Raw genomic sequence first — 11,670 nt, forward strand, 5'->3', positions numbered from 1 at the left:
TCTGTCTGGTCTTGGATGAGTCGAAGCACCAAATCTCCTTCTTGAAAAGTTCTGGTTCTAACCCGGCGACTGTGATAGCGACGAAGATCTTGCTGATAAATCACCAAACGGGCAGCCGCTATATCACGCTCCTCGTCCAATAGGTCCAAAGCGTCTTGTCGTGCTGTATCATTGTCCGCTTCAACATAAGCCGCCACAGAAGGCGAATCATGCCGGATATCGCTAGGGAGAACTGCCTCCGCTCCGTAGACCATAAAAAACGGCGTGTATCCTGTGGATCGGTTGGGCGTAGTATTGATACTCCATAGCACAGATGGTAGTTCTTCAACCCAACATACGGGTGTTCTTTGCAATGGAACCATAAGCCGGGGTTTGATGCCTCGCAAGATCTCTTGATTAGCCCGTTTTGCCTGCCCATTGGACTGGGGATGAGCCACTGATGATATGTCAAGTCGGATGTGCTCACGTTCACAGAACTCTTTCATAGCGCCCTTGGATAAATTGGTACCATTGTCAGTAATGATACTGTGGGGAAAGCCAAACCGGAAAATCACCTTTTTGATGAACTGCACCGATGTTGCTGCATCACACTTGCTGACAGGCTCCGCTTCAACCCACTTGGTAAATTTGTCAACTGCCACCAAAAGGTGGGTTTTTTTATCCTTGGATCTTTTAAAAGGTCCGACCATATCCAGCCCCCAAGTTGCAAACGGCCAAGTGATTGGGATCATCCTCAATTCTTGAGCCGGCACATGAGCACGCCTTGAAAATTTCTGACAGCCATCACACCGTTTAACCAAGTCCTCCGCATCAGCATGTGCTGTCAACCAGTAGAACCTGTGACGAAACTCCTTTGCCACCAGGGACTTTGAACCGGCGTGGTGTCCACAATCTCCTTCATGGATTTCTCGTAAGATTTCACAGCCTTCTTCAGGAGAAACACAACGTTGAAACGCCCCTGATACACTGCAATGATGCAATTCGCCATTGACAATCGTCATAGACTTGGATCGCCGGACTATCTGCCTGGCTAAAATCTCATCCTCCGGTAACTCCCCCCGGTTCATGTACGCAAGATAAGGAACTGTCCAATCCGGAATGACATGCAGGGCTGCCACCAATTGAGCCTCCGGATCAGGAATAGCCAAATCTGCTTCACCTGGGAGCTTGACTGACGGGTTGTGCAACACATCAAGAAAGACATTAGGCGGGACCGGTTTGCGCTGAGAGCCCAACCGGCTTAAAGCGTCCGCTGCTTCATTCTTTCGACGGTCCACCTGATCCACTTGATAACCCTTGAAGTGACCCGCAATATTATCTACTTCATGATGATAGGCGGCCATGAGCGGGTCCTTAGAATTCCAAGTGCCAGACACCTGTTGAGCCACGAGGTCCGAGTCACCGAAGCACTTAACCCGGCTTAAGTTCATCTCCTTAGCCATCCGGAGACCATGGAGCAAGGCTTCGTACTCAGCTGCATTATTAGTACAAGGGAACATTAAGCGGAGAACATAAGAAAACTTATCACCTCGTGGGGAAGTTAATACGACTCCAGCCCCCGAGCCTTCCAATTGACTGGATCCATCAAAATGAATAGTCCAATATGTGTGATCCGGCTTCTCTTCTAGTGCTTGCAACTCCGTCCAATCATTGATGAAATCAACAAGCGCTTGAGACTTCACCGCCGTCCGAGGCACGTACTTCAATCCGTGTGGCCCAAGCTCTATAGCCCACTTGGCAATCCGGCCAGTCGCCTCCCGGTTCTGTATGATATCGCCCAAGGGAGCTGAACTGACCACTGTGATGGGGTGCCCTTGAAAATACTGCTTCAACTTCCGGCTTGCCATGAAAACTCCATATACCAGCTTCTGCCAATGCGGATACCTTTGCTTGGATTCAATAAGCACCTCGCTGATATAATAAACCGACCGCTGAACCGGATATTCCTTGCCTGCCTCCTTACGCTCCACCACAATAGCCACGCTAACTGCCTGAGCATTGACCGCTACGTATAATAATAACGGCTCCTTGTCGACCGGAGCCGCAAGAACGGGCGGATTGGCTAATTGCCGCTTCAAGTCCTCCAATACTTCATCAGCAGTCGTACTCCAGATGAATTGATCTGTCTTTCTCAGCATCTGGTACAAAGGGATAGCCTTCTCTCCGAGGCGGCTGATAAACCGGCTCAGTGCGGTGATCCGGCCCGCCAAACGCTGAACATCATTGATACACTTCGGTTTAGCCAGGGAGGTGATAGCCGTAATCTTCTCCGGATTAGCCTCAATTCCTCTGTTGGACACAAGAAAACCAAGTAACTTGCCTGCCGGAACACCAAAGACACACTTGGCCGGGTTAAGCATCATCTTGTAAACTCGCAAGTTGTCAAAGGTTTCCTTCAAATCATCCACCAGCGTCTCCTTCTGCCTTGACTTGACCACAATATCATCCACATAGGCGTGCACATTGCGACCGATCTGTTTATGCAGGCAATTCTGTACACACCGCTGATAAGTGGCTTGGGCACTCTTGAGCCCGAAGGGCATAGATACATAGCAGAAGGCTCCAAAAGGAGTAATAAACGTTGTCTTCTCCTGGTCCTTAACCGCCATTTTGATCTGATGATATCCAGAATATGCATCCAAAAAACTCAAACGCTCACAACCCGCCGTGGCATCAATGATCTGGTCAATGCGTGGGAGGGCAAAAGGATCCGCTGGACAAACCCTGTTAAGATCCGTGTAATCCACACACATACGCCAAGTGCCGTTTTTCTTAAGAACCAGCACCGGATTAGCAAGCCACTCTGGATGGAACACCTCAATGATAAAACCAGCTGCTAAGAGCCTGGCCACTTCCTCTCCAATGGCTTTGCGCCTCTCTTCGTTAAATCGGCGGAGAAATTGCTTTACCGGTTTATACTTAGGATCCACATTAAGAGTGTGCTCAGCGAGTTCCCTCGGTACACCTGGCATGTCAGAAGGTTTCCATGCAAAAATGTCCCGATTCTCACGGATGAACTCGATGAGCGCGCTTTCCTATTTAGGGTCCAAGTTGGCACTGACAGTGAACTGCTTGGATGAATCGCCGGGCACGAAGTCAACAAGCTTGGTCTCAGCTGCCGATTTGAACTTCAGATCCGAATCATGCTCTATAGTTGGCTTCTTCAAAGGGGTCATGTCCGCTGGATCAACATTGTCCTTATAATATTTCAACTCTTCCGTGGCACAGACCGACTCTGCATAAGCTGCATCACCTTCCTCACATTCCAAAGCGACCTTACGGCTCCCATGAACCGTTATTGTCCCCTTGTAACCCGGCATCTTGAGCTGCAGATAGATATAACAAGGCCGCGCCATGAATTTGGCATAAGCCGGCCGCCCAAACAAGGCGTGATACGGGCTCCGGATCTTCACCACCTCAAAGGTTAGTTTTTCGGATCGGGAATCGTGCTCGTCCCCAAAAGCCACATCGAGGGCTATCTTACCAACAGGATATGCAGATTTGCCAGGCACCACACCGTGGAACACCGTATTAGACGGTCTGAGATCTTTGTCTGTTAGTCCCATGCGGCGGAATGTCTCATAGTATAGTATGTTAATACTGCTCCCTCCATCCATGAGTACCTTGGTGAATTTATAACCTCCCACCTGAGGGTCTACCACTAATGCTAGCTGGCCCGGATTATCAACCCGGGGTGGGTGGTCCTCCCTGCTCCACACGATAGGCTGCTCCGACCAGCGTAAGTAACGTGGTACGGCCGGTTCAACAGAGTTCACTGCTCGCTTGTGGAGTTTTCGGTCGCATTTGTCCAAGCTACTTGTGAAGACATGATATTGCCCATTGTTCAACTATTTCGGCTGGCTCTGATAACCCGACTGCTGCTGCTACTGTTGACCGTTCTGACTATTCTGGTTGTTGTGACCGCCCTGATTGAGACCTGAACCGGAAGCTCCATCGTGACCCGGCCCATGGAAACCGGATCCTGAACCGCCACCTGACCCGCGGTCATACCGGAAGGCATTAGAGTTTTTAAACTCCTGCATAATATAACAATCCTTCCAAAGGTGGTTAGCCGGCGCCTCCTTCGTCCCATGCTTTGGGCAAGGCTGATTCAACAAATAATTCAAACGATCTGCATTAGGATTTGGAGCCCCATTACGATTTGCCGCTTTACCTCTGCGCCGCTGACCCCTGTCCTGTGTGTTAGTGTTAGCCACAAAGTCCATGCTGCCATCCGCCTTGCGCTTGCCTCCGTTTCCATGACCCGCCGGTTTGTACTGTTGCCCCTTGGAGTTGCTATTCTTCTTTCCCTTCCCTGCTTCATCATCGTCAGTCTCGGGATCCTTGGTACTATCCGAATCAGCATACTTCACTAAAGCGGCCATGAGAGTTCCCATGTCATTACAAAACCGCTTCATGTGCCCCAATTTCAATTTTAAAGGCTTAAACTGGCAGTTGCCCTCCGGGGTTAAGATCACCGAATCAGCATTGATCCTGTCAGACGAGTGTAAGACCTCCGAAACACGGCGTACCCAATGGGTTGTTGATTCTCCGTCCTCCTGAACACAAGCCGCCAGGTCTACTATGGACTTGGGCTGCTTACACGTATCTTTGAAATTCTGGATAAACTGGGCCCGCAACTGGGCCCATGAGCTGATAGAATTGGGCAGCAGGCTCTTCAACCAAGTATGGGCCGTGCCTTCAAGCATTATGGTGAAGTACTTTGCACACGCGGTCTCATCCACATCTAGCATCTCCATGGCCATCTCATAACTCTCTACCCACGCTTTCGGAGATAAATCGGCGGTGTAATTCGGCACCTTGCGCGGCCCTTTGAAATCCTTGGGCAGGCGTACATTGCGTAAAGCGGGGACTAAACAAGGCACTCCCAAAGCGGATGCAACCCCTAGCCCGGCAGAGGTGGTAGGACGAACCGGTGTAAGCTGACCCGCCTCGTTCTGTGCTGCTAACTCGGCCTCCCTTCGTGCTCGAGCCCGGTCCACCACATCCTGAGCATCGCGAACACCACCTGCCGGGTTATTGCCACGGGCCGCTTCACGGCCTCGTGCGTTGCTCGATATGGCCGGTTCATCCATGCATCTGCTATAGCTCCGGCTTGGATGAGGTGTGGAATGAATCCGATCGCGGTTGTATGAATATGCCTCCTATTGAATCAGCGCGGTCCGGAGAAGTTCCTTAACCCGGCGTGTCTCTATCGCTTGCGGAGAATCCCCTTCGACCGGGATAGCCTCTAATCACGCAGCAGCTGCAACAAGATTGTCCATAGGATTAGAATAATGACCCGGAGGTGTCTGAACCGGCGGAGGAATCACAATGTTCTGTTGAGGAGGTTCCATCAGGCGGGGTTGGACCATCGCCCCTGGCCCTGGTGCCTCGATCCAGTTTGCCTCCAGGTACTGTGGCGGATTACTGGGTCCAGCTCCCGGAGTGTGAAAGAGATTTCGAGGGTCAAACCCTAACGGCAGGCGTGATCTGTGCTTCCGCTTCAAGACCTCCTATGACACGTTCTGGTCAAGCATGAGCTTATAGGCCTGGGCGTCCAAAGCGGCCCGCTCTGCAGCCATCCTGTCCTTTTCTGCTGCCAGATCTGCTATGGCTTGTACAATCTGCTCTCTCACCTTTGCAATCTCTGCATCATGGGCCTCCTGATCCGCCGGATTGGCCTCTGCCATAAGCGCGGCTAGTGCATCAAATAGGTCAGACAGAACTTGAACCGGCGGGTGCACAAGGCCTCCTGCCCCTGCTGCCGCTGCCGCTGCTGATCCAGAGAGCATTGCTGCGGCAGTCGAAGAGTGATTCGCCGCCTGTGTGCCGGCCATGAATATTCCAACCCGGTTGATCTGACCTGGGGGGGGTCCGGAATACTGTCGCCATCCGAACAGCCCCTAACCTGGTCGTCTTGCAACTGGTATAGCGATTCGGTTTCCCCGGTCGAGGACTCGTCGCCGGAATAGACGACGGTCTCGCTACCGTGTTCTGACTCGTCCTCACGTTCTCCTTCGTGGATGACTCCAACGAAGGCACGCTTCACGGCAGGTTTAGCCTGGGTAGATCTCGCACGCTGAGCCGTCTCGACGAGGTCGGTGCTGATGTCCGGCTCAGGCCCAGGCTCACCGATCTTGCCGATGAAAACGTGTATGCCACCAAAGGGGACCCGGTACCCGTACTCGATCGAATCGGCCTCGGGACCCCATCCTGCATCGTCGATGTAGATCTTGCCACGACGACTCTTGGTCATCCGGCCCACAGCATAGCCTTCGAGTCCTTTGAGCTTTCCCTCCAAGATCATCAAACCATCGTGCGATAGCCCCACTGTGGGCGCCAACTGTCGTGGATTTGTCACGGCAGATGTCCTAATGAAAGGACTTAGTCGTGGAACCATCGCTACGGGTTAACTTGAAGGGGTTAAAGTGGCACAAAGACACGAGGATTTATACTACTTCGGCCCCTTCGATGAAGGTAAAAGCCTACGTCTAGTTGTGATGGAATTGATGTGGTCTCGATGGCTAGGGAGCAAACAAGCTTCGCCTAGGCTCGAGTTGTAGTTATCTGTCTTGAACCGCCGCCGGGTCGTCCCCTTATATACACGGGTGACGCCCGTCGGTCCATAGAGTCCCAACTGGTTCATACTCGTATCCCGGTTGGTATCTCTCTATTCCTAACTTACAATACAAGTTACACATTAGGCCGGTTTACGGCTACAGGTTCTAAACCGACTACAGGCCTTGGGCCTTCATCTGCTTATACTACCCATATCTCTCTCTCTGTCTCTCTCTCTCTCTCTGTGTGTGTGTGTGTGTGTGTGTGTGTGTGTGTGTGTGTGTGTGTGTGTGTGTGTGTGTGTCAGATATTGAGAGAAAACAAACCTAAGGCGAGAAATGGGTATTCACGAAGAGATTGTGCAGGCCTTGAGGTGGGCAGGGGCCGGGTGAGGGTGTCAGACATGTGCGCATTGATGCATGTGTTGCATGCGACCGTGCGAGGGACGGACGAATCGAGAGAGATGGTTGTTGTGTTATGGATGCTCCCCTCTCTGTCTCTCTCTCTCTCTCTCACACACACACACACACACAAGTAAACTAGAAGACCGTTCTCTCATGTATACACAACGTATCGGCATCTGTCTATGTCTCACTCATGCATGATCATTTGCACATTCACACCTCTCTATGTCTGTATCACACGAACACCGTCTCCACATTGCCCTTCTGCCACAACACACATATGGACACATACACACGTTCTCTCTCAGTCACACACACAAAATCAGTATTAAAAAAAACTAGGGCGCACCTAGAACGTCCAAATCCAAATAAGCACGAACTGGAGCTAAATTCAAATATATGGAAATATTGCAGCGTCAAGAACTTTCACAGGAAAAAAAGTTGAGTAATATTCGAGGATTGTTTTCACACACACAAAAAGGTTCTGTGGATGTCCTTCGAGCACGACACGGTGACGCACCGTTCGATCGGCCGCGCGGCCGTGGTTCACGCGCTTGCACAGGATTCCGTATCATGGTTGTGGTACTAACTAATAAAAGCGCTGCCTAAGTCTAATGTTTACGTGTACTAGTACGGTTTTCTTTTAAGTTTGACCAACCTTATATATAAAACTAAAGTAAGCTCGCACACGCGCACTCATCAATATGCCGCCGCCGCCGTTGCGCATGTCGGCGCCCGCCTGCTCCGGCCAACAATTTCTCGCCCATCACCACCGTGTTGCTGCCATCCCTGTGCCATGAAGCCGAAGGCTCGCCCGCTCACGTCGTCTGCAGTCCCTCCTCATGATGCCGCCGTGCTGCCAAGCACGCGAGCAGCTGGTGGAGCCGCGTTTATGCACGCAGCGTATGAAGAGGAGGACGAGTGCGTGCTCCAGCACGCCGGCGAGGAGGAACTAGCGTGTCATTGTTGTCTCCGCCCGTGTGGAGGAGGCACGCATGGTGGCTGTCGTGGCGGACCGATCGCGCGCGCGTCGAGCCCGCAAACCGGGTGCGGACGCGGAATCTACCTTCGAGACCTTGAATGCCATGTGGATCCTGCAATCTGAAGGAGCAATTTGGGTCAGTTGACTCATGTGAGCCGTTTGATGCAACATGGATGGCTAGAAGGGCTTCTTCCACCTCTTCTGTCGTCTTCTTCCTTTGCTCTGTCAAACTTCTTTCACAAATCGACTGACCCAAATTATACTACTAGTACGAACGTATTAAGTACAGTAGGAACATGAAGATACGAGCAGTAGTACCAACTGCAAGAAGAACAGTAGTAAGACATAGTACTAGTACTACTGTACGTACTAAAGAGTTCAAATAACGAGAAAGGACATAAACATAGTTCTGCTGGGGCCTCAGCACAACACACCCTTGAAAATGAACTAAGCAACTAGTCCGCTTGACACTGCAGTAGAACCAGCATGAGCGATGGCACTTCCACCTACTCGGAGTCCGAGTCCACATCCTCGACTTCGTCCTAATCCCTCTTCTTCTTCCTCTTCGCCGACACTTCTTTGCTTGAACCGGACAGTGGGATCTGTTTCTTCATCCAACCCTTGTAGATATTTAAACAAAGGTAGGCGTCCATTGCTGCGTACAGGATGTGATCTTCATCTAATGTCTTCGACTCCCATGCATGATGAAACTCGTGATGAGGTTTCTTCAGTTTAGCGTACGAAGGATCAATCATGGCTGCTGCCAGGGTCAACATTGAAGGTTGAGAGGAGGACACCAGGCTTGCCTTCTGGAGATCGAAGGGCTGGCCTACAACGAGACCTATCCGACACAGGACATCCCTGTCGTTCTTAAAGCCTACAGTAACGAATTTCACTCTTTTGTCCTTGAGGAAGTTCTTAAAATCCTGGCACTCAACGTCAGCATGGCATATGTGGTAGACCAAGCAAACGTTATGTACGCAAACCTGGATCACGGCGGGCTTCTTCCTCTCTTCGTCCTTTAGATCCTTCTCTCTCCCCAGGACTGTGGTGTACTCAACATCTAGCCCAGCGACCCACTCATCCGTTGAACTGTTGAACATGCGTAGGAAGCGAGCAAGGCATGCTTTCACCATCTCGGATCCACGTGTCTAGATGACGATGAACTGATCGGTGATGGCTCTAACCTGGTACTCAGCAGCGACCATGGAGATTTGGGAGGCCATGGATTTTGGAGGAGGGTTAGGAGAAGTTGAACTATTGTACCCCGCAAAAAAACTGGGAGCGAACTAATGTGAAAGGACAGGACGACTGGGAGCGAACTGTTGTAAGGTAGAAGACGGGGATGAGTAGGGCGTGCAAATGGCGTGGGGTTGCTGGCTTGCCCGCTGGATAAACGGCTGCAAGCCCCCAAAGAGTTCTCGAGAACTATGCGGGACCCACTAGATGTCATGTCTACTAGACCCACATCGTAGGCCTGACGGTATAGCGTCTGCCTATTCGCACGCCATGCCGGCGCGTGGGTGTAACTTCACTTAATTCCGACAAACGTCGCGCCTCCCACGACCTTCGCCTCCCTCGCGCGGTCGCGCCCTTTGAGACTTCGATCGACTATAAATGAGCAATTTTTTTGCCTTTTTTAGACAAGCAATTTTTTTGCCTACTCCGCATGCATGATACTCCCTCTGGTCCTTTTTACTCCTGTCAACCGTTTGCAAAGTGTTTGACCAAATTTATACTTTTTTTGAACACCACCTTATATTAATTAACCAGCCACACCAGTACACTCATTCGATACAATATTCACCACATAGGGCGGTACGTTATTTACAAGAATACCATCTAATCTATTGTCAAAGCTATAATTAGCGATTAAGTGTGCCACCTTATTGGCCGAACGGCTAATCTTTGACAATTGAAGATTGTTGATCAACTTCGAGATGCTCAACGCTTTCATCTTTAGGTCACGCATAGCAGACCTGTCATAGTCCCCCAATGCAAGGAACTCTAAAATTACAGGATTATGAAGAGAAATACCTATGTAGAGACCGGCAATGCAAGCCCTAAGCTCCGCTTCCTCCATGCTTTGACAGGCATCAATGAAATCCCACGACCAAATTTATACTAAAAATATCAATATCTACAGTACTGATTATAATGAGTATAAGAACTACGTTTTATAATGAGTGTAAAAATATTGATTTGACATTGTGAATGTTGACAAATTTTTCTATAATTCTGGTGAAAGTAGAGGTACATTGACTTCAGACAAAACTTAAATGCACAATGCAGACTAGTTCCTCCGTCCAAGTGCATGCCATGTCCTATCTTGTCATCACAACAAGGTTAGCTATTAGAGTACCACTACCTCCCTTCTAGTTTAAAGGGCTCGATTCAAAAATTTCACCTACTCTTAGCAAGATAGTAGAGGCGGTGGAATAGTTTTTAAAGTATGCAAAAGTACTCAACTAGTGTTGTCGTTCTTCACAAAAAAATGTGTTTACCAATGCATGCATGAACACTAGTTACTCTAACCCCCCCTCTCTTCTTTAATTCTTTGCCACATCAGCATGTTTGCTATTCCTGTGTGCATGATACCAGCTAAGATACCACCATTATGGCCAGCCTTAATCATCGCATGCAATAATTTAGTGCACCTTGAAATATGAACATGTGTGGGGCGTGTATGTTTTTAATGACTTGAGACTATACCTAGCCTGGCATGCAAGATGACTTATTATGCACCATTCCCCATACCTGCAGGAAGCCCGTTCGTCTCCAAATATTTTCCTCTCCATGTGTGGAAACAATATGCCTGCCAAACTCTCCTTCTCCCTCCGGCGGCCCCACCACTCCACCCCGTGTGAAAAAATCTGCATGCATGACTCTCCTCCTCCCACGCTCGTCCAATCCGTTGTGACCAGTAATATTTCCACCCCTTCGCTCACCCGTAATTTACTCCAACAAATATGCCGACGTAGTTGTTACTTAACTCCAGGTGCATTGGGTCACTGACATATGGGCCCAATAGGGGTCTGGCCCACATGTCACTGACGCAACTGGACCTGCAGTTAAGTCAGTGCAGCTCAGTCCATATCTTACGTAGGTGTGCCCTTGCTCGCCATAAATATTGCGCCTCCCACGACATCGCTATCTCCTCCCCCTCACGTTCACGTTCATCGCTATCTCCTCCCCCTCCCTCTCACGTCGACCACCATGGCATCGCCCCTCCCAAGCCCTAGGAGCCCCTCGCTGCACCGCGCGGACGGTCACACGTCGCCGTTCCATTCCACGCCGCCACTAGTCGAGGAGGACGCGTCGGTGTTCTGCTCCTCGCTGCTACGCGACGCGTCGCCGTTCCGTTCCTCGCCGCCACTAGTCGAGGAGGACGCGTCGGCGTTCTGCTCCTCGCCGCAACGCGACGCGTTGCCGTTCTGTTCCTTGCCGCCACTAGTCGAGGAGGACGCGTCGGCGTTCCGCTCCTCGCCGCGATGCGTCGAGGTGGACGCTTCGGCGTTCCCAATCTCGCCAGCGTGCGCGTCGGAGGACGCGTTGGCTCCCCGCTACGAGGAGAACGCCGCGCCGCCCGCCGAGCTCCCCAGCCTTGAGGAGCTTTGGAAAGAAATGGATGTCGCCTTGTGGGAGGCTTTGCCTCCAGCAGAGCGCACCAAAATAGAGGCGGAGAACAAGGCCGAGGAAGAGAAGCGCACCGCGGAACAAGCT

The sequence above is a fragment of the Triticum dicoccoides genome, chromosome 5B (genome assembly GCF_002162155.2).
Source record: "Triticum dicoccoides isolate Atlit2015 ecotype Zavitan chromosome 5B, WEW_v2.0, whole genome shotgun sequence".
In the NCBI taxonomy this organism is placed as follows: domain Eukaryota; kingdom Viridiplantae; phylum Streptophyta; class Magnoliopsida; order Poales; family Poaceae; genus Triticum; species Triticum dicoccoides.